A 24,896-nucleotide genomic window follows, 5' to 3' on the forward strand; every position below is an offset into this window, starting at 1 on the left:
TGATGCTCTGTACACATATACAAGCCAGTTCATTCAGCTGTCTGATATAAATAATGGACACAAAGAGACTTGCTTTGTCTTGCTTGACTTGCTTGGTCTATTGAAAACAGTGATTTAAAAGTACAGAGATAACCAACTGTTACAAGAGATATATAAACTGAGAACAGTTTCCATAATAATAATTATGGGTACCATGCATTGCATATGTATTTTGTGCTAAGGGCTTTTTAACATTTTGCATTTAAATAAAGATCAAAAGTAATATATGTAAACACATGTTCTAGTGCCTGGCGTGTTTTAAGGACTCGATAAATCAAGTTTTTATTAGGATAATAGATGCTACCACTTAATCTTCACAAGAACCCTGTGAAATAAGACTTTTAATGCCTCTGTTTTACTGATGGAGGAACTGGGCTGAGAGTTCTGATGGGTGACACAGAAATGGTGTGAGAGGCAATTTTATGAAACACCTACAGGGCAGGTGGATTTTCTGTGCTGCTGTTTCTTCAGGGAGTAGAGCTGGAGCCCAGGAGAAGCGGGGACCAGAACGCAGTCACTTGTCTCTTGTCTCCTATCTCCCTGCCTCCCTCCCACGTGGAAGGGCCCCAGCCAACAGAAGCTGCCAGGGCACTCACACCGCTGCAGGCACTCGCATCCCTCTGCCCAGGACACGGCCTCTAAGGCTCCAAAGGACAGGTTTGTTTTCCTCCTCTTTGTTCTTCTGTGTCTCACCTTTTTCTCTCTCTCACCCCACTCCTCCTCCTCCTTCATTTTTAAGTTCCCAGAGCTCAGTACATAGTAAGGGCTTCACTTAAAACAACAACTAAATTAGCTTTCCCTCAAAATTGTACTGGGACTAGCAATTTCCAACTCTGTGTGGTCCTCCGGGACTACACAGCCACATTCCTCCTAGCGTATTGCCACGGGTCACGAAGTGTTACAGCTGGGCACTGCAGGGTAAGCCAGGAAGGGACAGTGTTGATAGAATGTGTCAAGTCTTTTGGCCCAAATGACCTAACTCTGGTCTTAAGACTGAATAAGCCTCTATAAGTCCACAGCAATATCTACACTACAGAAAGCCAGAGAGGGAGGCGAAAGAGGGAGAAACACCTCTTTACAGAAGAATGCCAGCAACTAAATATACAAGGAGTAAAATAATTAGAAAGACCACCATTTCGCAACCACCACTGTAACTGATTCTTTTGAGTGTCAACTGATGCTAAAATCATTCAGTGAAGAATGCTTGCTGGAGATTGGACTATTCAAATAATATCAACATATCACAGAACAGAATAATTATTAACTACAAATGGAGAAGGCACTCTTTCAGTAGATAAATCTGGTGGAGAGCACCTTAACAGAGCCATCCAGTGGGACAAACTGACCTTGTCTGTCTCCTGATAAAGACACACTGGGAAGGAGACCAAACATTACCTGTCTAGTTTTATTTCCAAGTGTTAGACAAGAACTTACTCATGAGGAAATAATCAAATAAATGCAGATGTGTAAATATTATGACAGACAAAACTGCCCAGTCTGTTTAGAAACACCGACTCATGAAAGACAAGGAGAGACAGGGGTGGTCTGTAGATAAAAGTTTAAGGAGACTTAATCACAAAACTTAGATAGGATGCTTCACTGCTACAAAAGCACATGTAACAGTCATTACTAGAACAATAGGGAAAATTAGGTTATGAATTTTATATCTTGTAATATTAATATTTAATTTATTAATATTAATTTAAATAAAATTAAAATAATGTTAGTGTTGATATCAAATTTATTGTCTTTGATAATAATATTGGGGGTATGCAGAATGTTTTGTCTTTGGAAAATACATGCTACAGTGTTTGGGGGAAATAATGTCATGATATCTGATCATATTTTCAAATGGTTAAGCAAAACCTGTAAAGTGATAACCGCTGGATCTAGGTAAGGTCATATGAATGTTCACTGTGCCATCTTTTCAGGATGGGAGTAGACTGAAAATTTTAATACTTAAATGATGGAAAATTTTACTGGGGTTATAAGAAGGAGGCATGTTACCGACAAGGAGAAAAAAATTTTTAAATAGAACTGAGTAGACATGATGTTAATAGATTTCAAATAAAAAATTTTTTTTAAATAACAGTTGTATACCTACCAGTATGCAAACATATTCAGATATATTTTAATGTAAAAGGGAAAAAGGAAAGAATGTTGTAGTCAGAATGCTTATATTTATGTGTAGAAAATAAAACTAACTTTACAATATACTTTTATTTTTCCTCCCAAATAGCCTTCCTCCAGAAGAACCTTCCAAAACCAGCAAAGAGCTCATGAGTCTGGTAAAGGGAAATGGATTTGTAGGGAGAGACAGGAGGGAGAACTTTGATTTTTGTACCTTGTTCATTTTTATCAGATTCCTGTATTCAAATAAATTAAAATTTAAATGATTATTTTGGTATAATTATTATGATACCTTTCAGGACACTTTAAAATAAATCCAAACATAAATCTGTTGGGTACAAACTTCAGAAAACCATCAATAAAAATAAACAATATGCAAAGTTTGACAAAGGACTCACAGACTGAAAGCAGGCTTCTGATCAAGAAAAACGATTTTCAAAGTGCAGAGGAAAAATACCTGAAAAACTAGAACTTTCTAACCAGCTAAGCTGCTATTCAAGAGGGAAGGTAAAACAGATGTTTTCAAACCAACGACTCAACACCACACAGGCCTCTCCAGTAAAGACAGTGTCTTACTTCAGCAAGAAGAGATACAAACACGAAAAGGTATGGGTACAGATTGAAAGAAGTACCTGAAACTGTCCAAAAAAGTCTGTTAATTTAACTACTACGATGAAAAATGAGAAAGGGGTTGGAAAGCCAACCAAAAAAGGAAAAATATTGTAAACAAATATAAGCAGATAAACTACAAATTTTAATAAACAAGGAAAGCATGCAAGCCCTGGTGTTTGTCCTGAGAGAAAAGCTTGATACCTTTATATGTGGTAAGATAATTTGTTGGTAAGTTTATTTGTCAAAAAGTTAAACGTATCCAAAGAATTGTTATACTGGGTTTGCCTGTTCAGTACCACAGCCCTGCCACAAATGCTGCTTGGGGCACTTGCAGTGTGGCTGGTCCAAACGCAGAGGTGCCTTAAGTGTAAAATACACAGGATTTCAAAGACTTGGTGAAGTGAAAATAGCAACCTGGAAGATCAGTTTTATAAAATTTATTTGTCTCTGAGTTCTTAGAATAGACCAACTATTGTTCCCTGAATGTGAAGGGTAAATTTATTAATAGATTGATGCAATGCTTCTCAAATTGTTTGGATTCAAGACCCCTTTCCAGCTTTAAAATTTTAAAATGAGCGAAAAAGCAAACCCATTTTTCTGTTCCTATAAGCCTGTGAGAGAGAGAGAGGAAGAGGGAAGGGTTCAGCCTGAGAAGGGCGATGATGACTTCCGTGAGGTTCCCACCTGCTGATCTCCTGACCACTTCTGATACGTTATCTCAATCGAACCATATTAAAAACATATAGCATATTTTATTAAATAAGTAAAATTAACTATCCTTTCAATAGATTATGCCATCAGAATCAAGACAGCCTATGAAATGTGCTCAAATATTAGCCTGAAGTATTAGCCTGACGTTTAAAGCCCATACTCTTAACCACTACTTTATATTAAAACCAGTTTTGCCTTATGGGTTTTACCTCAAGAAACTGAACATGTTAGATTAGGTTATCCTTTAACTGATACGTCCATATGGAAAAACCAAAGTCAATAGACCAGGTACATCGTTTGTTCCAATAAAAATGGTACTTTTATATAGTTCAGTTAAATATAACATAGAAAAATGCTTCATGATTTCTAATCTTCCAACTTTTCTCTACCACTTCTGAATTTAATCGACATTTGTCTTAAAATATTTGTGGTTCTCCCACACACACTCTTGGACCATGCGGATCCGCCCTCTTCCCTGCAGGTTCCTCACCACGTGCCTCACCCTCCCCTTCAGGCATTCTAAAGCTATGCCAGTCTCCCATCAGGAAGCAGGGTCTTTGCCCACCTTCACCTCAAGCTACAGCATCCTGAACGCCCCCGAGGCTAACCCACCTGTTTAGACAGGACTGGACGTGTCGGACCCTCCTCCCCGCTGCAGCCAGTCACGGACAACACCATACGTGAGAGAGTTCTCAGTGCCCAGTACAGTGGCTGGATGGAAGGATCTCACAAAAGTATTTCTTTAACTGAACTAGGTAATGAAAAAAATCATCCGGAGATTTCTGGGGAATCTGGAGAAATAGGTTCTATTTGTAAATCTTCCACACATTTTTGTATGAATTTAGATGAGCCAATTTATTTAAATTATATAAATCCTTGATTTAATTTTTATCAAACTAATACATGTCTAAAATGAAGAACTCAATTAGTAGTGAAATTGATTTATCATTAAAAAACACACCCGGGGCTTCCCTGGTGGTGCAGTGGTTAGGAATCCGCCTGCCAAAGCAGGGGACACAGGTTCGAGCCCTGGTCAGGGAAGATCCCACATGCCGCGGAGCAACTAAGCCCATGAGCCACAGCTACTGAGCCCGCGTGCCACAACTACTGAAGCCCTTGCGCCCAGAGCCGGTGCTCTGCAAGAAGACGAGCCACCGCAATGAGAAGCCCTCGCACTGCAACGAAGAGTGGCCCCCGCTGGCTGCAATTAAAGAAAGCCCGTGCGCAGCAAAGACCCAACGCAGCCAAAACTAAAATAAATAAATAAATTTATAAAAAACCAAAACAAAACAAACAAAAAACCACACCCAACCACAGTTCTTCCTGTTATTTCTCACCACTCCAGCTTACCAGACACAACTGTATTTAATTCTCTTACCTGAATCGTCCAGTGATTACTCCATATTTATTTTTTTAAGAGACTTATACTATTCTTTATAGATTCATCAATTTGGGGACATTAATTTCTTTTAAAGAGAGTGACAGTGTGGCTCTTTTATGTGCTCTTTGTTTTTCCCATCCTCCTAGTATAAGCAGATCACTCCATTAGTTAAAACCAGGGTGACTTTTCACTGTGGAGTCTAGTAGTGTATTAAAATTGCATTCACCTTCCTGCAGAGTTATTTTTCTTGCATTAATAACTACCTTATTTGCAAATTTTCTCATACACATCTTCACTTTCTGTGTATTCCATCTATTCCACTATTTTCTGAGTAAAACATCTTCCTTTCCTGGGAATTCCACATTTTCCATTTTTGTGCATGCAGCCTTTCTCCAGAATTCTCCAGCTCCCTGCTTCCATATGGAAAGGTCGCTCAGAACGGCTACTGCATGGCCGGCAGGGCTCTGCTAACTCCAATTTTCCTGGAACCAATATCTTTCTCTCTCTTGGATTACATCTTTGTTTTGAAAGAGCACATCCTCCAGGGGTTTGTAAATGCCCATACTCAGTCCTGAAGTTTTACTGGAAAATCCTATTCATTTCCATTTCAAAGGATCTGAATAAATCACATTATTCAGCTCCAGGGAAAGGGAAAGCCATCATCTGGGGACAGTAAGTGCAGCGTTTGAAGCACCTGTTCCTGGTCAGCACCATCGTGAGCACTGATGAGAGGATCTGACGCCCTTCCTGGAGATGTCCCCCCACCCGCCAACCCTCCCTGACAAGCCCCAACACTGAGCAGTTCACACAGGGAAGTCACTATGGTGTGGATGGATTTAGGCTGCAATCATGGGGGCTTGGGTCGATCTGGAGAAAGGAGGCCCATTATATAATGGAAAAAGTACTGTCTGCAGTGTAGATAGACTGGATTTCAGTGTAGATAGACTGGATTTGAATTTGGACTCTTCCTTACTGGCACATACCTTAAACAGGTTTATTCACCTTTCTCCTCAGTTTCTCCACCTCTTAAATCAGTCAACTATACCTATCTCAAAAGTGTGGCAAGGATTAAATAACAGTATATTACATATAGCACCTTACACCAGCCAGGAACAGGCAGGGCTGATGCACTGCAGTCAGTAAGTTAGAGTGTAAGTTCAATGAGGGCAGGTTTTGTTTTTTTTTAATTACTGTATCTCCGGCGCCAAGAACAATGTTCAAATTATGCATTTTTTGGTCAAAGGAGTACATTTTTTCACTCTCCTCAGCTTCTTTATCTGTAGAAGATTACATTAGATTATGTTAGATTAGACTACTGTCTCTAATGGTGAGCCTTCAGGTATTCTAGGAAATAAGCTTCTTTGTATTCCTGGGAGAATTATTTTAGGATATTGTTTGTCACAGTATCCTAAATTTTAATATTTTTCAAAATGAAATCTCATTTGCTTTTAATTAATTTATTTAAATTTGAATACTGTGCAATTTTTTAAAAGTTAGCTGTTTGAATAACTGGTATAACTACTATAATCATTTAAAAAATCAAAGAAACCAGAGTCAGGGGCTATGCAAAAAATTATTCTTCACAGACTGCCAACATCTGACAAAAACAACACCTCACCCTTGCTCTAAACATATTTGGAATTTATTTTGGAAGTTAATGATCTCTCTTCTATTGAGAAATAATTGCTTAGCTGTGATATCAGTGTAAGACAAAGAAAAAAAATAGAGTACTAAAAGAAGAAACTACATAAGCTTGAGCATAGCTAGAGTCATACCCTTTCCATCACTTGTTTCATACTTAAACATGCTATTCTAAGTTGTTCAGTTGCTTTAAATTCTGTAATCGTTGTGGTCAAGAAAGTGATTTGTCACTCCGTGAGGCTGGAAATCAACAACATATCTCTGTGGTATTTAATCCATCAGGACTACCAGTGATTAACATTAAATCTAGCCCCTATTAATAGTTATGATGATATTGAAAATGTTAATTTAAAGAAGGAATCAGAATTGGAAGCTCTGCTCACTATTGCAAAGCGAATACAGCTGCTCTGCTGAGACACAAGCTCCAGGAGCATGTCAGAAACCCAGTGCAGAGAAGTGGGAAGTGTGTTTCAGTGACTGACTGCACCCTGGGAGAAGAGAAACTTCTGGGGTAAAGTAACTTAACTGACTTCAGAGGGAACGGATGGAGAAGGGCCAACTGCTGACAAACCTGTAGGGGACGAGCAGAAACGTCTTAGAGAAAGCGGGCTTGCTGTGAGTTTCTGCACGATGCCTGCTGGATCTGGCAGCGTTTGGTTCAAAGTCCTCCAGGACTAAAATGGATTAGCCTTCCCCAGGGCAGTCCCATGTAAGAAACACGCAAGCCAGGTGTGCTTCTGACATGAGTACTGAGCAAAGACTGCCTCCGCCACGGGCAAGGACTCAGAGGATGCCTAGGGCGTGGAGCAGAGCTCTGGGAGAGACAGGTTTTATATGGCCACTTGGAATATTTAGACACACCATTTCAGTATCCATGCTATTATTCACTCTCTTCTATTTTCAAAATGCTATTGTCACCCATACAGTTGTTTGAAAAGCAATGACATAAAAGCTGGTATCCAAATAGCCTTCTCCAAGTGGTGCCCAGGAAGGGCAGTGTCACTCTGCTGGACTGGTGAAGAAGCACCAGCTGTGGCAGGAAGTATCCGAAGTACGTGTCTCAACTTCCTGCGGTCACGAAGGTCACCAGCTTTGACACTGTCACAAGTCCTACTGCCTACATGTCCTCCACTTTATGACCCTAATCCGGATGACCTCTTAGTACCGCTTTTTAACAGGTCCCACTCAGGAAAGAACGCACCAAACGCATTCACATTATATTCTTCTTTTTTACAGCAAGTGACAAAGACCCAGAAGTTACTAGTTTCCAGCATTCATGAAAACTCAATAACATCTTCAATTTATGTTAAGCCAGAGATGTCTTACCATTAACACATTAACATCTTTCACTACTAAATACTGAAAAAAATTCGAAGTGTTTTTGGGAAAGGTTTGTCCTGGCAATGCTAACTTCCCAGCAGCCTGACCCTACTTGTCTTCCATTTCAAATGCAATGGAAAAGCAGACCCATGCCAGGGACCCACCAGGATCCCACAGGAAAGTCATTACCTGATTCAGAGACCTTGACTGTAACACAATTTGGATGGATTAAACCCAAAAGGCGGTTTGACGGGTGAACAAATCAAAGAAGGACAGCTCGGGTGCTGTAGTAGATACGGCTCAGACACCTGAGAAGTGGTGAGGTAAGAGCCAGAGGCCGAGCTTGGGCACAGGGAGGCCTGAGGGGAACCCCCAGCACCCCATGGGGCAGCTGGCTGTTTCTTCGTGTCAGTTAACTGAATCTTATGGCTGGGATATTGTAGCAACTGATTCCAGTAGGCTTCATCCCCGACGTTAGGGAGTACTACACAGGAGAGTGACTTAGAACCTCACTGAGCCACAGAAAGCGTAGTCTAGGATTGCCTTGCCGTGCCTGCCTGCTCACAGAAAACGTGTATGCGTGATCTGACAGACCTTATGGCTTTCATTTTAAAAATTCAGCCATGAGACAGGTATGATAACGCAAACTCACTAGTCTATAAAAGAACAAGTTGGATGCAGATTTTGCTTCTGGCCATTGAATAAGTTAAAGTTACCTGCTGAGATGTCTAAAGCTTTTAACCAGTATCTGTGGAAGAGATTTTAAGATTTTTCATAGGCCTAGTTTCCAAAATAGCCTTTCTTTTTTATTTCCTTCTGATAAGAATTATCTTGGTTGCTGAAGACCAGGTAGGACCCTTATTTGATAGGGTTTGTTCAAATGGCACAGAGAAAGAATCCAAGTTGCACCCAGAAGGACTTTTGCTCCGAAGTCCAGATTTTTACAATATCTGCAAGCCTTTTGACATGAATAGGGAGAAGATTGGTAGAAAGGATAGGCAGGTTTTGAATTGCTTCTAGAGCTTAATTTCTGTTCTTGTAAAGACTCCATTTGTGAGACAATACAGTTGTTTTTATTTCCTCAAAGAATTGGGTGGCAACCTGAATGGTATGGAGGCTGCCCCATCCAACTATATAATCCTCAATTTGCTTCTTTATACTAGGGAAGATCTTCAACTAAGATGGAAAATTCCCGATTGGCTGGTTTAAGATTCTATTTCTGGGAAAGCCAAAACTGTACTTAAGTCCCAGTTTGGTGACCATCCTGGCTTCTTCTTGTTCCCAGAGCCCCAGACTCCGGGCATGTGGCAGCATCCCTCCCTGCTTCACATGGCTTCTCTTCGTCTCTTCACATCATCTTCTTACTGTGTGTGTCTGGGTCCAAATTCTCCCTTTTTATAAGGACATCAGTCACATTGAATTAGGGTCCACCCAAAGACCTCATTTTTATCTTGATACTCTCTGTAAAGATCCTATAAAGGTCCAATAAGATCACATTCTGAGGTGCTGGGGGTTAAGATTCCAACACAGCTTTTTGGGAGGAATACAACTGAACCAAACATAGCAATGAGACTTAATTCTGAAAACAGGAATATAAAGGTTAATTTATACATTGTTTGCCTCAGACGTTTCTGCAAGTTAAAAATAAATGTCTTATTATGAACCATTTTAATTTAATTGATGTGTCTCTAATCTTTGTATTAAATAGACAGAAGCAGGAAATATCAGTTCTTTCCTAAGATACACATTTGAACAATAACCAAATTGCTAAATGTTTTTAATTTTCCCAATTTTCTCTCCTTACTTTTATTTAATATGAAACATTCCAGCCAACACATCTTCTTCATTGATGTGCCAGGATTTTTTTAAATTTGTGGCATAAAATTATCATACTCAATTACCAAAAGTTAAAAAGACCGCTTAAATAGAGATGCACAATTGAAAAAGAAAAGGCCCACAGAAGCATTTTGTATTTTTAGTCCCCACATTAATTAAAAGCATATTTCTGCTCTCTTAAACACTGCTCTTCTGCCTTAGAGCTACCTGAACTCCTTCTTAGGCTTTTCCACAAGGACCGTATTTCAAAACCTATCATCTCAAATTTCTAGTTGAAATGATTTGTTCCGCTAGCATCAGTTATAGTCTCATGGTCTATATTTAACTCTCTCCAGTCTATCCAATTCTGTCAAGCTCTGTGCTTCACAAAACTATATTTATACTTTCAAGGTTATTAAGGCTTATTTTATATGCCCTGACTTAAACTGACTTTCCCCCAAATCCTAGAGGCAAACGTTCTTGAGAGAATGATTCACTTCCAGACACCTGCCTGGTGCCCAGACGTGGGCTGAGGCATGCTAGAGTGACTCCATTTCTGGAAAGGATGGAAGAGAGAACGTGTCTGCTGCCTAGCAACGCTGTCCTCAGGACCACAGGAAAAAAGCCTCCATGTCAGAGGGACAGTGTCAGTAATTCTGCAGTGCTAGGGACACAGAAGGAAAAATCTACTTTAGCTACCTGGTACAAATCCAGGACATGCAGGTATGTTTGTAGCTATCATGGATTAGACAGTCATATGCCTTCTCAATTGTATGAAGTTTGTAGATGGAAAACAATCTGTATAGTCAAGTTACTTAAAATTGAAACGATCAAGCTCTTCTTTTCTGCTTCTAGCTCCTCATCTTCAAGTTATTTCAGGAGATATTAACTCATTATTAGTAGGTACAGTATGAGGAGTGAAATGCAAATGCCTTTCTCTTACTGAAAGATGTCCTGAAAACAGAACTAATGAAATCCCCAATTTTAGCTAAAATTGGCTGAGTATTTGCATGGTCTGTGGGTGTCATTCAGTTGTGACTGTCACCCAGTACCTCACATAACGCATCAAGATTGTGAAATAGATGAGGTATAACAAGCCATAATCTTTCCCTTGTTAACACTTTACTCAAAAGCTTGAGTTGAAAACAAACCCATCCAAAATCTTGAAAATTATTTAAATGCATAGACTATACAAGCAGAAGCCTTGACACCCACTGGCTATTAAAAAAAAAGTATGTAAAAAAGAGCTTTTTTATGTTAAGTTTGTTTTCGGACCTTAAGAATGGCTCCAACGTAAAAGTTTAGTTTACTGATAAACAACAAGGTCCTACTGTATAGCACAGGGATAAACTTGTGCTAAACCATATGGAAAAGATAAACCATAAAGGAAAAGAATTTTAAAAGAACATATAAATATGTATAATTGAATCACTTTCCTGTACAGCAGAAATTAACACAACACTGTAAATCAACGATCCTTCAATTAAAAAAAGAAAAAAAGTTTAGTTTACTAATAAATCACATCCATAAACAATTTTTCCCAATAAATAAATGTCACTGAAGTTGCCTAATTCTTCTTTTGAAAAACAACAGATTTTGCCTTCTCTTCCTTTGTAGCCTGAGATACAATTAATTAAGGCATTAGGACTTGAATACTTTGAACTTATTCAATGGTTTCCAATGCAGATTGATTACCCCCTCTTTTTTTGTAAAGCTAATTTAGCAGGAACAAGAATGCTTGCCCTTCCAACCCATTTCAAAGCAATTCAGTATTGACAATGGCCAGTCACATTCAGTAGGAAGGGCTGCATTTATCCAGGTGTGCCCCCACCCTTTTTTTTTTTTTTTGCGGTACGCGGGCCTCTCACCGTTGTGGCCTCTCCCGTTGCGGAGCACAGGCTCCGGACGCACAGGCTCAGCGGCCATGGCTCACTGGCCCAGCCGCTCCGCGGCATGTGGTATCTTCCCGGACCGGGGCACGAACCCGTGTCCCCTGCATCGGCAGGCGGACTCTCAACCACCGCGCCACCAGGGAAGCCCCAGGTGTGCCCTTTAATTATACTGTGGTCGGAAACACCACACAGGTGGTCAGGATTATTAATATGTAATTTCTAAGTTATAGACTAGCAGCAACAGCTTAATTCTTCAGAGGAACAGAGGAAGGGAGGAAGAATGCTGTCCTTAAAACTCAGGACCACAACCAGAGCCGACCTGGAAGAGGGGGTGGGTAGGTGGACGTGTGGATACGAGCTGTGGACTGTGTAAATCAATTTACCTGGGTTTTGAGGGGTTAAACAAAGACTGTTGCCCACCGTTCAGTTCTACAAGATCAAGTCATTAGCCACTGCAGTTACTGCCATGAGACAGAACACCCTGAAAGGAATTCAGGACGAAAAACAGGATAAGGCACACTGTGCTTTGGAAAAACAGGCCCCTTAGAAAGTTAGAGATACATCAGGAAAAAACTGCAATGACCCCAGATTCTTGCACCTTCCCATGCCCAGAAAAGCACTAAAATCATTACCTGGGATACCTGTCCCTGGGGACTAGCAGTGGCCTTTGACTGAGATGTATGTGTGCTGGACTGAAAGTAGCGCTCTGGCCAAAACCACTTGCACCCTGGCTCCTCCCTTTCTTCTTGGGAGCATTTCCTCAGAGTTCCTGAAAGGCTCTTTCCCTGGCGATAGCCCCAGTGCGGTCCCTGAGCAAGACACAGCTCTTAGGTTGGCTGTTTTTATTTCAGGAGACAGAAGGTAATTTAAATTAATGATGCTCCTCATTCTGTCCTTTCAGTGCTCCTGGTCTGTATTTCCTTCCCTCAGACAGGCTTAGATCCTGGAAAAATAGGATGAGAAAACCAAAGGACTTCTACTTTCAGATGCTTCCCCACCTTTCTGCTGTATCCCGAGAGGACAGGCAGCTGAGTTCCTCCCAATCCCCCTATCTGTTCTAAGGCAGGTAACTAAGACCATTTGGGCACAAGACCATGTGATGTAGATCATTTAGGAGGCTCCTTTCTTCCCTATTAGGGATCTTTACCAGCATGCACCTCTGAAAAGGGCATTGTTTTTAAGGCAGAAAACACTCATTGGAAATACAGTTCACCCAGTTGGCCTATTATATGCTATAGTATTTTTTTATAGGGAAACAGGCAAAGAATACCTATAATCACCTGAAATGCTCACCAAGCAATAAAATAAAACTTCCACTATCTTTCTGATTGAAACTGTATTTTTGTAAAATTGTACAGCCCATGCAACCTGTGAAGACAAATACAAACTATGAATAAGGGGCTTAATTCTCCTCCATTAAATAATGAGAGAGGTTTCCACCTCCACCCTTTGCTCAGAGCAATTATTTTAGGAAACTTGTCATTAACTACTTTCTCCTCTTGTTTGAAATGTGTATAAATCTTTCTGATAGGACTTTTCTCAGCTTTGTGACCCAGGAGTGTCCTTCTCAAGGACCTGGGGACTATCTCTTTGAAAGAAAACCAGGAAGGGAGAGGGAGCCCATCTCCCAGGCTCTGTGGGAGGTGAGGGGCTGAGCTTCTGTAGGCTCCTGGCCCCAACCTGCAAACCTACCTCTCGTCACAAAGACAGGAGCAGTTCGTCTTTCCTCTGAACGAAGCTGATTAGCTACCACAGACGGTCCCCACAATTCACAGGTGAACTCAGGACGGCTGTGTATATGTATAGTACATGCTGCTGCCAGGTCTTGCTGAGGCCTAGGCAGTGCTCATCTTGAGAACATTCATAGAAGGGGTTCTAGCTGCCTGACCACGTAAAAGGGTGAGATTTTCTTCTGTCTTTGCCTCTCTTGGCGAATTCCCTGTGGTGTGCACCACATTCTGATTTAACGCTTATTTGATAACAAAACTGCTTTCTTTCTCTTCTTCCTTTGTGGAGAGGTTTTCTGAGCTGGGAGGAGATTTGGGTTTTAAGTATATTTCCCAAATGAACCTCAAATCCTTTGTGGAATAGGTGAAATACAGAAACATAAGCTACTATACATAAACACTGACTATATCTACGTACACTCAGATATTCTTTGAAAGAGTCAAAATCATATTTCTTACTGCTAATTTCATTTTTATCTACTGCAATGAAAACTACGTTAAATTTTTACAGCATATGCTATTTGTTAAATTTCCACTGGCTATATCATCTATTCTCTATGCTACAAAAAAATTCTATAGTAATTTATTGACAAATAAAAGTGTGGAGCAAATGTATTACATATTTGACACTAATGGAACTATTATTCCCTTTTCACCACACAAACTCATCCCAGGAACTCCACCATCTGAATTCTAGGGTTTCCAGGAGCTTACCCTTGTTAATTACATTCACAAATTGTGCCCCCATCTGTGCCTTTAATATAGATTTAGAAAAACATAGCTCTATTATAAATCTTCAAAACATGACTTCTTATTTTCTTTATGTAAAATGCTATGAGCAAAGGAGAAATACTTTCAAAATGATGGAGTTAATTCATCCATTTGTTCATCTATTTTAAAATATGTATAAAGGTTACTAGGCATTAGGAATAACAAGAGGAAATGTCTCCTGTCCTCAGAGTGACCACAGTTCCTTGGGGGCAAAGGAAACCTCTAAAGTGTCAACTAAAATTGATGTGATCTATGGGAAGTAGAGGAAGAAACCAGCCTGGTTAAGTGAGGGAAGCCTGTGCAATTTCAGATAGAATAATTGTAAAGTGATCCTAATAGTATGAAGCGGTTTTACTTGAATAAAACAGAGGGACGACCCTCTCTGTTAAAATTCTAGTTTTACAAAACAAACAGAAAGGTAAACGAGGTTATTTATAGTAGTGCTCTGAAGGACAGCCTTATTCCGAGTGTTCCATACTGACTTGCACTTCAACTCCTGTCTTCAAGGCTCTCTGGGGAGGGGGGTGCTCACCGTGACCGGGGGATGCCCCCAGATGAGGGACCACCCAGCTCCTCCATCTTCCTTGGGGAAGCCTGGCCTTCACCTCAGAATCGCACACTGTTCAGAGACTTTGTGCTCATTAACTTCTTAATCTGGTCCATTCTAATAATGCAAAGCTGTTTTACTTAATTACTATTCTGAAAGTCCAGTTAAGAATTTAATCATTTCTAATCAAATCACTTAAATACTAGTGGGACTAACCATGGTGCAGCACTTAGGAATTACTTGGTCTCTCTCTGTAGGAATATTATTTAGTCAGAATTGGACATGTCCTTTCTCTCAGCCAGTCCTCCTCTTAAACGACAATGGTTTTAAAATTCCAATTTTATGAGGTAGTTTACCACTCTGCACTGGCATTATAAGAGTCATTTTCTAAATTAAGTGTCTGAGGTCTTTTCCATGCCTCTCAACTCGGAGACTCAGAGTTAGAGCTAATGGGTAGATGTAAGATTGTATACTGGATATTTCGGAGAGACAGTCCTCCAAGATTTCTATTAAAGTGCACCTGTTTCTTTTGACAACTGGAATTGCCCTCCTCTACTTCTGACAAGTACTACACCCTATTAATTTTATATATTTAAAAAAAATTTTTTTCCTATACTGAATGTTAGCTGGAAGGTAGGAAACTTGCTCGTGATTTAGGAAAAGGAGACATTCTAGTCCTATTCAGTGCTCTATAACATGTCCTAAAATTTCCATCTCTTTATCTATCTGCCTTTCTATCTACCTACCTATTTATCTATTTTTTTCCTTTTCCTCCTTCTTCTCCTCTTCCTCCTTCTTGTCTCTTTCTCTCTCTCTGTCTCTCTCTCTCTCTCTCTGTCTCTTTCTCACACACACACACACTCCTCATGTATATCTGGGGAAGATGCTGATGATATTGCTATTCTTTAGAATCCCTAAGTCTGTAGAGATGTCAATCTTTAAAAGACAGTGTGTGATCTCTTCTTTTAGAACCTGTTACCCTTCTGGGAAAACAAGATACTTGCTGTTTACCAGCGATGAGATGTCCCAAGAGCTACTAAAACCTAACTACTGTATTTTTTCTTGAGAAATTTAATCATCAACACAATTTCTAATTAAAACCCTGTAAGTTGTCCTCCATTTTATATTACAAAAATGTTCAAAGCCAATAAATTGAAGTCACAAGTGCTCCACTCTCAGAGTTATTAAACATAAAAACTCTTTTATGTCCCCGAAGAGTCTGCTGAATTCATTGTACTAAGTACTTGCTTGCATTCCTGGAAATTAAGGGCAAAATTGTGTGAATTGGTGGGTGTGGATTTATGTGTCTAAGTCCATTTATCTGGTAGAAAACTGATCCTGTCTTTATTTAAAATCTTAATATCTTGTTCATCATGTATTTTGCATCACTTTTGAGTTTTTAAAATATTGCATTAAATATTTTTCACCTCGATGACTGAATTTTTTTGGTGCACCCCTAAATTTTGTATCCAATGTAACAGCCTCACTTGCCACCCTGTCCCAGTCCTGGCAAGACAACCTGATGTTAGTTTAAGCTCTGAAGTGAGGACTTCACTCTTGTTTTTCTTTTTCTTTGTTTTTTTACATAGTAAGTAGTGTTAAGGGTAAGAACAAGATAAATCGCCACTAACAGAGAAATATCTATAGAGACATAAAATGTGTCCTTCCTTTTACGTGCAAAATATCCAAACCCTGGTTTATTCTGAGCCATCTCAGTTTTTTGGTGTAGATTTAAGATTAACCACATTAAAAATATTGATAAAAGTAGCAGATTGTGATAAAATATAAATGAAGCGAGTCAGTGCATTAAGGGCATAGTCCAGCTTTATCGCACACTGTCCACATGATCCCAACGTCTTTAAACCTCAGCCATGCCGTCCCCTTGTGGGGACAATACATATCAATTTTGTGAAGAAGCTTTTCATCCACGATAAAATAAAAGCAAGCGTAATGAGGCAGAAAGTGTGGACTAGGTTATATTTAAGAAAAGAATATGCGTACGTTACAATCTGTGATGTATGAAGTTCTATAGGTATTAGTCATTAGTTTTTCAGTTTTCACACCAGAGGTAAAACCTGGAGGCGTGGCTGTGCCCTCGTCAGGGGCGTGGGGTGTGGACTGTACTCTCTGAATTACTCCAAGCTCACTCAGCCTGGCCACCCAAGGATCCCCGCATGAGACCACCTGCTTGCTTTTTGTTTCTTGTCTCCATGGCTCAGTGCTTTACTGCCAGAGAGACATGTGATTCCTCCTTTTCTTTTTCTGCTTCATGGAGACAACTGCCAGTGACAGAAACCCAGGAAAACTTAGCACAAAGTAAAAAACCGAGTCTAAAACTCCCAGAGGGGAACTTTTTAAAAGGCCGTTAAGTTTCCTAAATGATGACATAAGTGTGAAAAACCTCATAGGTTGGTGCTTTCCGTTTCCTGACATGTAATAATAATAATAATGATCACAGCCAGTGAACGACACCGACAAATGACACTCCGGTCGTCTCTCTTAGTTCTAAGCTCATTCACATGTATCGTCTCAACTTTGTCCTCACAACGAATTTGTCAGATTTCCATCTCAACGTCCTCATGCGAGTGAGGATAAAGTCAAAAAACTTACAGAGAGGCTGTGACTTAACTCGAGATCACCAAAAAGAAATCTGAATTTAAGTTCCCTGTATCTTAGTCTTTTTCTAGTCCAACCACACCTCGCTGTTTTACTTAAAAATACGTTCATTTAAGTAACTGCTTCAGTAAAATCAAACGCTACAATACTAGGAACCTTTGTAGGACAGGTTAGACATTGCTCTAAACACTTACCTACGTTATGGTTTGGTCTGACCATCACAAATTCCGTGCACAGCGGGCATCGTTCTGGAGGTGTAACCTGCACACACCTGACATTAGCGTCAGGGGTACACGGTAATGACTCGACGTCTGTATACACTGTGAAATCACCACCAGAATAATAACGTCTGTCACGACACACAGGTGCACTTTTCTCCCTGCGGTGAGACCGTTTTTCACTCGGTGTTACTGAGAAGTAACTGACCTCCGCCACTGCGTTAAGTCTACGGTGTGTGCAGCACGATGGTTTGATTTAATGGTGAGAACCTCTCCGCAGAGTTCAAATACTATGCAGCACAGTACTGCTACCCGTGGTCACTGTGCGGGACATCACATCCCAGGGCTTATTTCTGTCACAACTAGAAGTTTGCACCTTCTGACCCCTTTTCCCCCATCTCCTCCACGCCCCGCCCCCGCCTCTGGCGACCACCACTCCGTTCTCTGCGTCTAGGAGCTGGTTTTCTGTCTGTGGCCTGGATCCCACGGAGAAGAGAGGCCGTGTGCTGTTTGTCCTCGTCTGGCTACTTTCACCCACCCTACAGCCCTCCAGGTCCATCCGCCATCACAAGATGGCGGCACGCCCTCCTTTTTCACGGCCGAGTGGTACCCATCGTGCGCGCGTGAGCGCCCCTCCTCTGTACCGGCTCTGCTCACAGACACGCAGGGGCCCCCGCCGGGGCTACTGTGAAGAGCGCAGCTGCAGGCCCCTGGCTGAGTCGGTGCTGACCCTGAGGCTTTGCCCAGCCCTGTCGGTGGCCCCAGGGGCACAGTCTTGTGAGCACCAGACTCCGGCTGACCCTCAGGCGGCAGCTCTGCACGGAGGCAAATGTAGGCAGTCCCGTGGGACCTCAAGCCTCAGCCCTTTCAGCCACCAGGGCCCGGCCGTGTACCCCGGCAGCAGTTAAAACTGGGGCCACAGCCTCTGACGTAAAACCGGATCAGCGACATAAATCCGGGATCACTGACAGAAAACCGGGGTCACTGACGTAAAGTTGGGCCCTCAGATGTAAAGCCCGGGCCTCAGCCGTAAAGCGGGGGCCACAGACGTAAAACTGGGGTCACTGACGTAAAACCGGGGCCTCAGACGTAAAGCCAGGGCCTCGGACGTGAAGCCGGGGTGCAGACGCCTGTCAAGCCCAGGCGGAGTCCCTGGCGCGCTGGGCGGCGCGGGCGGCGCAAGTGGCCCGTCTCTGACCCCGAGAACACGAGGCCGCCCGCCCTGTGCGCCTCAGGCCACCGCCCCGCCCCTCCGGCGGCTCCGGGGCCCCATCGCCGCGCAGTAGCCGGCAGGTGAGTCCCCAGGCCAATGAGAGCGGCTCCCGGGGCTCTTGTGGGCCCGGCCCTGGCGGTTCTCAGAGCCAGGGGTTCTGGGGCTGGACGCGGGAGGAGGTCTTAGAAGCCGGGGTGCCGCGTGTGGGGTTCAAACCCTGCTCTTCAGAGAGCCGCCCAGGGTTACGGCGAGCCCGCGTCCCAGAGTAGGCAGCGCTCAGCCGGGTTTCCGGGGTTTTCAGAGGAAGTGGTTCCAAGTGTAGCTGTAGAGCCCGTATTTGCGGGGTGCGGGGGAGCGAGTTCAGCATCCTCCTCGGTCCCCATCCTGAACGTGAACCCCGTGGTTCCCATTTCCCCGACTTTACAGATCAGGAAACCAAAGCCCAGAGAAATTACGATTTTTGCTGTCTTCCTTCGCATATTGCCTATTAATTTCTCATTGCTTCTGTAACAAACTACCACAAATTCAGTGGCTTAAAACAACGTAAATTTATTATCCTACAGTTTTAGGGATCAGAAGTCTGGAGTCAGGGTGCTGGCAGGACTTTGTTCCCTCGGGAAGCTTCAGAGAGCGTGCGCAGACTTCCTTGCCTTTTCCGGCCCTGGAGCCACCCTGCATTCCTTATCTCGTGCCCCTTGCCCTGTCTTCCCCACACTGCGTCTCTCTGACAGTCCTCTTCTGTAGTCGGATCTCCCTTTGCCCTGAAGGACAGTTGCCATTCTGCTGGGTCCGCCTGGCTAATCCAGGGCTCTGCCATCTCAATAGCCTTAACTGAATCACATCTTCACTTTTACCACGTAACATATTGTATTCACAGGTTCCAGGGATTTGGATGTCTGTGTCTTTGGGGGGCCATTACTTCGCCTGCCACGTGGTGAGTACTACATTTAAGCAAACTGCTTTCTAATATCATTATGCTATACTAATAAATAAATTGTTAATTTAATATTCTAAAATTAGAGTCACATATGTTTCCGCTTACTAAAGTGGCAAATGGTATTTTACCTTGGAAGATACAGTTACAAGGAAATATTTCAGTTTCTCATATAATTAGACTATTTTCCTTGGAAATCAAATCAGGACTTGCCAGTTGTTGAAATGGGCTATCACCAGAACCGTTTAATTTCTCAATAATTTAAAATTATGTGGCGAACTAACATGTGCTTAAAGATCCTGAGTCTGATTAAACAATTTGTTACGATCCCTTTTCTCACGCTTTCCTGAGGATACAGATAGATGGTCAGTTATTTTCTGCAACATTTCTCCTCTGATAAGGGATATATTTGGGAAGCATCTCTCAGGATTAATGTTGAAAGTGTTGCTTATTTATTCTAAGTATTCTGCACCTATTTCTAACAAAACACTTTCCTTTGGATTCTGTGTCAGTTTTATCTTGTTCAGTGTACTTGAAAATTGCCAGGTAAGTCCAGCAACTTCATTAGCCTTCATCCTCCTCCTTAAGAGTAACAAAAGGAAGGATTCTTACTTAATTTGGGGAGTACCCTTCGGGGAATTTCGTTGACTAGGATATTATGTAAGTGGGTGAAAGATATTACATGAAGATTGGCCATTGCCCAACTGTAGAAAATAAGTTCATTGTAAGACTGCCTTAAGGCCTTCACAAGAAAACTACTAGGTACCTATAACCATAGAGTGTGTGTCATGTCAGAGAATCTCATAGCTGAGATTCGTTTGTTTGGTTTTTTTCCTTGAAATCTGCACTCCCTACCCCCAGAATGAAGTCTGTACTTGTCGGTGAGGCATCCAGGGTCATTCTCAGTAGGTTTTCAAAATATATTGGATTTAGGAGTCAAATCACTTGCCTCCTCCCCATGCCCCCAGCACCCCTCACCCCTGCTCCAGGGCCTTCATTTATAAGTAATAATGCTTAGGAAGCAATAAGCATGCCAGTTACCTTTTGCACTGTGTCACAGGTGGTTTGTCTAATTGATTGTTTCTACATCATTAGATACAGGCTAACCATGTCTTGTGTTTTTTTACTGTGTCTATTATGTTATATGGGGTTTTGTTTGTTTGTATCTCTATGTGGTCTATTTCTTTGCTCCCTTGTATGAATTTATTTCGCTGTCTTGAGTGTTAGGAGGTCTCCAAACACAGCCTTCACACAGTTCTGCCCCTCTTCTTGTACAGAGACCACTCCTTCCACCAGTAGAGCTTGTGTTCCTTCCCCTGGCAATGTGGCTGAGTTTTAAACCAGTGATTGGGGGTGGATTCTTACGCAGCAATATATAACCCAAAGTTTCAGGAATATTTATATGGACCTTTATATGTTTATAATGTCCTTATTCTCATTTTTCCTTTCTTAGTTTTTTACTAATTTATTTATTAACTTTAATTTTTTGACTCCCACCTATTATAATCCCCCCCAAGACACTCTGTTTCCTCTCTTTCTGTTGATGATTCTTTTCATTTACAGTTGTGTTATTTCTAAATTGTAAGAACACTTAAGATTATTATACTTTTTTTCTATCCTCATTACACTTTTCTTTAGTTATATTTTTAATTTAAATATGTTTAGTCCTTGACTAGTTCCTTAACCGGGCCGGTTTTCACCTAATCATCCCATTTCTTGCTGTGTGTAGGACAAATCAGCATTCAACTTCTGACAAAAATTCACAGGTATCCTTGACACCACTGATTCAGTAACACATAATATATTCCATTTTTTTTGCAGAATACCTGGTGATGAATCATACAATGAGTAATCACAGGTGTTCGACACCTTACGTTTTCAAAGACATTTTATACATTTTTCTAAGACTTTTTATGTTCTGCATATATTTTCACCGCCATCTTTTGTAATACACAGATTCAGCTTCACATTGTACTGAATCAGTGTTTCCTCAACTTCTTTGAAAATATTGTCAATTGTAGTTATAAAATAGACTCTTCATTAATGCTACTTTTTCAGTCATTTCAACCTTGGCATTGACTCCTGGAATAAACAACAAGGTAGTGTTGGTAATATCCATTGACTCATAAAGGGCCAAGAAAGGTCACTTGAAATTATTTGTCTTGGTTTTTATTGACTAATGATAATACTTCCAGTATCATTAGCTCATCAAACAACTGTTCTCACTAAAAGACTAATAGTCTTTAAAAAGACCACTTTAAACACATTTCTTCAATGGCTGCAACCAAACATAATTTTCGATAATTCAACATGGAAACACTGCTTTCCCTGCTTGACTGGCAAAAGAATCACTCAGAAAATTACTAAGTTTTCTGAATGCTGCTTTTCTGTGAGGTGGAAAGAGTGGGTTGAATGTATAATCTGGTAATGTTGGTGTATATTGTATTATTTTAGCCCAAGTATAGTGTCATTACATAATAAACACAATGTTTACCATCTATTTTAATAAGAAAATAGTGCATACTCCATAATGCCTTAAAATTATGAGACTCAAAGTTTACTTTTTTCATCTTTTCTTCTTTTGACCTAATGGGACCTTTAGTTTCCCCATTATGTGATGATCTTGTTTGTCACTTTTCAGAGTTCTGTATTGTGTTTTTCACTTTCTTCATGTGCTCTGTTTCTAAGGATTTTTATTTATGTTCCATCACTCATGAGCTGAGAGCATGCACTCGTTCTCTGCTTCTCTTTTCCGTTCAGTATATGTTGTGATATCGATATCAACTCTGCTGATTTCAAAATACATATTTCCCTATGTAAATGTGATTTGAAGTTTGCAGTACTATGGAGATAATCCAGCATTGTTTGACTCTTCATTTCTCTATTATCTTTACATGAATTAGGTTTATTACTCACAGACAATTGCTTCTCTGAATCAATTATTTTATAAAGTGATACAAAATGGTGATTTTCAAATTTCATCAATTTTCCCCACACTTCTTAGTTGGCCCTATTTTCTAAGGAAGAGTTTTCTATCACGAAACACAGCTATTTGTTTTTGAAATACTATTCCTATTGAAAATCAGGATAAAATTTTACTTTTTCCTTGCTTATTTCTCCAGCCCCTTCAGCATAAGAAAGTGATCTGACAATCATTCAACCTCTTTGATTATGTTTAGCTCTTTTATGTGCGACTTTCTTAAATCACTTGATTCGTCTGGGACTGGTAGATATTGTGTCTCCTTCAGTTGTTTTGACCGCCCTCAAAACTTTGTGTTTTCTCTAGTTTTTGCTTCAAGGAAGTTGTGTCTTTCATTTGTGGCACAGGGAGCATTAACCTTTTGTATGTGCTTTGCATACTTTAGATTTTTAAATGTCTCTCTTTGGTCTGGATCTGCCTTGGCTTGTATCAAAATCATATTCCTTGCATTGGTTTTTGTTTGCCTTTGTCTGTCTTTTCACCTTTTTTAAATCACTTTGCTTAAGTGCAGAGAATATTGAGTGGAATTTTGTCAATGATAAAAACGAAAAGCCTTTTTTCTTTTATAAACTTATATTCATTGTTGTGGCAAATATTTAAAATACAGGTTTTCTTGCTTCAGATGCATGTGTGCGCGTGCATGTGTGCGTGCGTGTGTGTAAACTGTTGTGATGCATCCATCTCCGTGTTACTGGTGCCATGGAGAGTCTAGTATTAGGTTCGTACCTGACAAACACTTGGGGAGCAGAGGAGTGGATGTTTAGGATCATGCATTTTCGTCTCAGGTGAACCCGAGCCTTGCCACTTCCTAGCTATACAATCTTGAGAAAGTCATGGAGTCTTTTTTTTTTTAGTTCATCTGATAAATTGAGATATTACCACCTGCTTTACAGTGTTGTTGAAAAAGTTGCCTGCAGTCCTGCTTATAAAATCACGGTGCTGGCACGTTTGAAGTGATCAAGAGACGAGATACACAAGTTTGCTCACATCCTGCCCTGTCAGGTCCCAAAACCAATGTTGCTGGGATCCAACCCATGTTTTGCTTTAAGTGAAATTCCTTGACGTACCTAAGCCTTTTAATTTCTTCAAAGAAAACCACGGTACACGGTTAATTCAAAGTTTATTTTTAAAACATTTGAATGAATGAAGTCTTTCACCTGAAAAGTGAATGGAATATTTGATCTTTGATAGAGATATCCCTGAGGCATGTAGAGGAGAGAAAATGTATTAATCCTTTCTTTCTCAGGTAGATTAAATTCTTACTATGAATACAAAGCTCTTACCCTATTGAGTTATCCACTGCAGTGTGTAGTTTGGAGGAGACCCATCTGAGGAGAGTTTTTCAATTATAACCTAACCGGGGAATTTTTTTTACAGCAGGATTAAAATAGATGGGAGAGGTGACATAATAAAGAATGACTGAGAGTTTCTGCAGGTAGAATAGTCAGAGGACATTGTCCAGAAGTGCCTGAGTGATGGGAAGAATGAACTAGACCCCAGGGAAACAAGCGTTCCAGGCAAAGGGAGGAGCACACGTAAATGTGTGATGTGGAAAGAGACTTCTGTTCAGAGTACAAACTAGCTTACGTGCCTGGGAGTGTAGTGAGTAAAAGAGGAGAGGATTTCAAGATAAGGTCAGATTTTATTTACTTATTTTTATTGTTTTCACTTTTAATCCAGGCCAGGAAAGTTGATTTTTATCTTAAGCCTTTGGAGTATTTTAAACAGAGTAGTGACACTGTCACCTTTAAATGCTTTTTAGAAGATCACTCTGGCTCCTTGTGTGGAGAAAGCATTTTAAAGAGGATGTAAAAAGAGGATTTAGGTGACTGTTCCATTCAAGGATTATAAGGATTTGGAGCAGTGTGGGGTTCAAGAAAGTAGACGCATCTGGATGCATTTTATACGTTAAATGGACGGGGATCAATGGATTGAAAGTGAGGAAACAAAAATCAGAGCTAACTCTAGAATTGGGGGCTTCAGCAATTGAATTGCTAATGGTGACATTTATAGATCTGGAGAAGAAAGGAAATGGTATAGGATTGAGGATGGGTTGGAATTAAGAGTTTGTTTTGAGATCCTGATGTTGAGGTTCCCATTAGGCAAGTAGGAGATGTCGCGTCTGAACTTAGGGGAGTTGTTACCATATACGTGGTATTTAACATTATTAAATTGTGCAGTTCCACTGCAGACATTTGTAAGGTAGAAGGGAAAAGGACCCCAAAGAGGTCCCTAGGAGTTCTATAACATTTAATTATTGAGCCACCAGGCAGCGGCTCTTAAAGAAATTGGAGGGCTTCCCTGGTGGCGCAGTGGTTGAGAGTCCGCCTGCCGATGCAGGGGACGCGG

At 40.8% G+C, this 24,896-nt stretch overlaps 1 long non-coding RNA gene across 1 annotated transcript in view; it reads left to right on the forward strand.

Moving 5' to 3' along the window:
* Positions 1-18,589: 18,589 nt before the first annotated feature.
* LOC113628728 (uncharacterized) overlaps positions 18,590-24,896 on the forward strand; it is a 268,255-nt gene continuing 261,948 nt past the window's right edge. The window contains exons 1-2 of the long non-coding RNA XR_003436206.1: positions 18,590-18,713; positions 19,511-19,567. This is a non-coding gene — a long non-coding RNA (uncharacterized LOC113628728). The remainder of the gene's footprint in view (positions 18,714-19,510; positions 19,568-24,896) is intronic.

The sequence above is a fragment of the Aethalodelphis obliquidens genome, unplaced genomic scaffold (genome assembly GCF_003676395.1).
Source record: "Aethalodelphis obliquidens isolate GAN/ISIS:26980383/991018 unplaced genomic scaffold, ASM367639v1 scaffold25, whole genome shotgun sequence".
NCBI classification, from domain to species: Eukaryota; Metazoa; Chordata; class Mammalia; order Artiodactyla; family Delphinidae; genus Aethalodelphis; species Aethalodelphis obliquidens.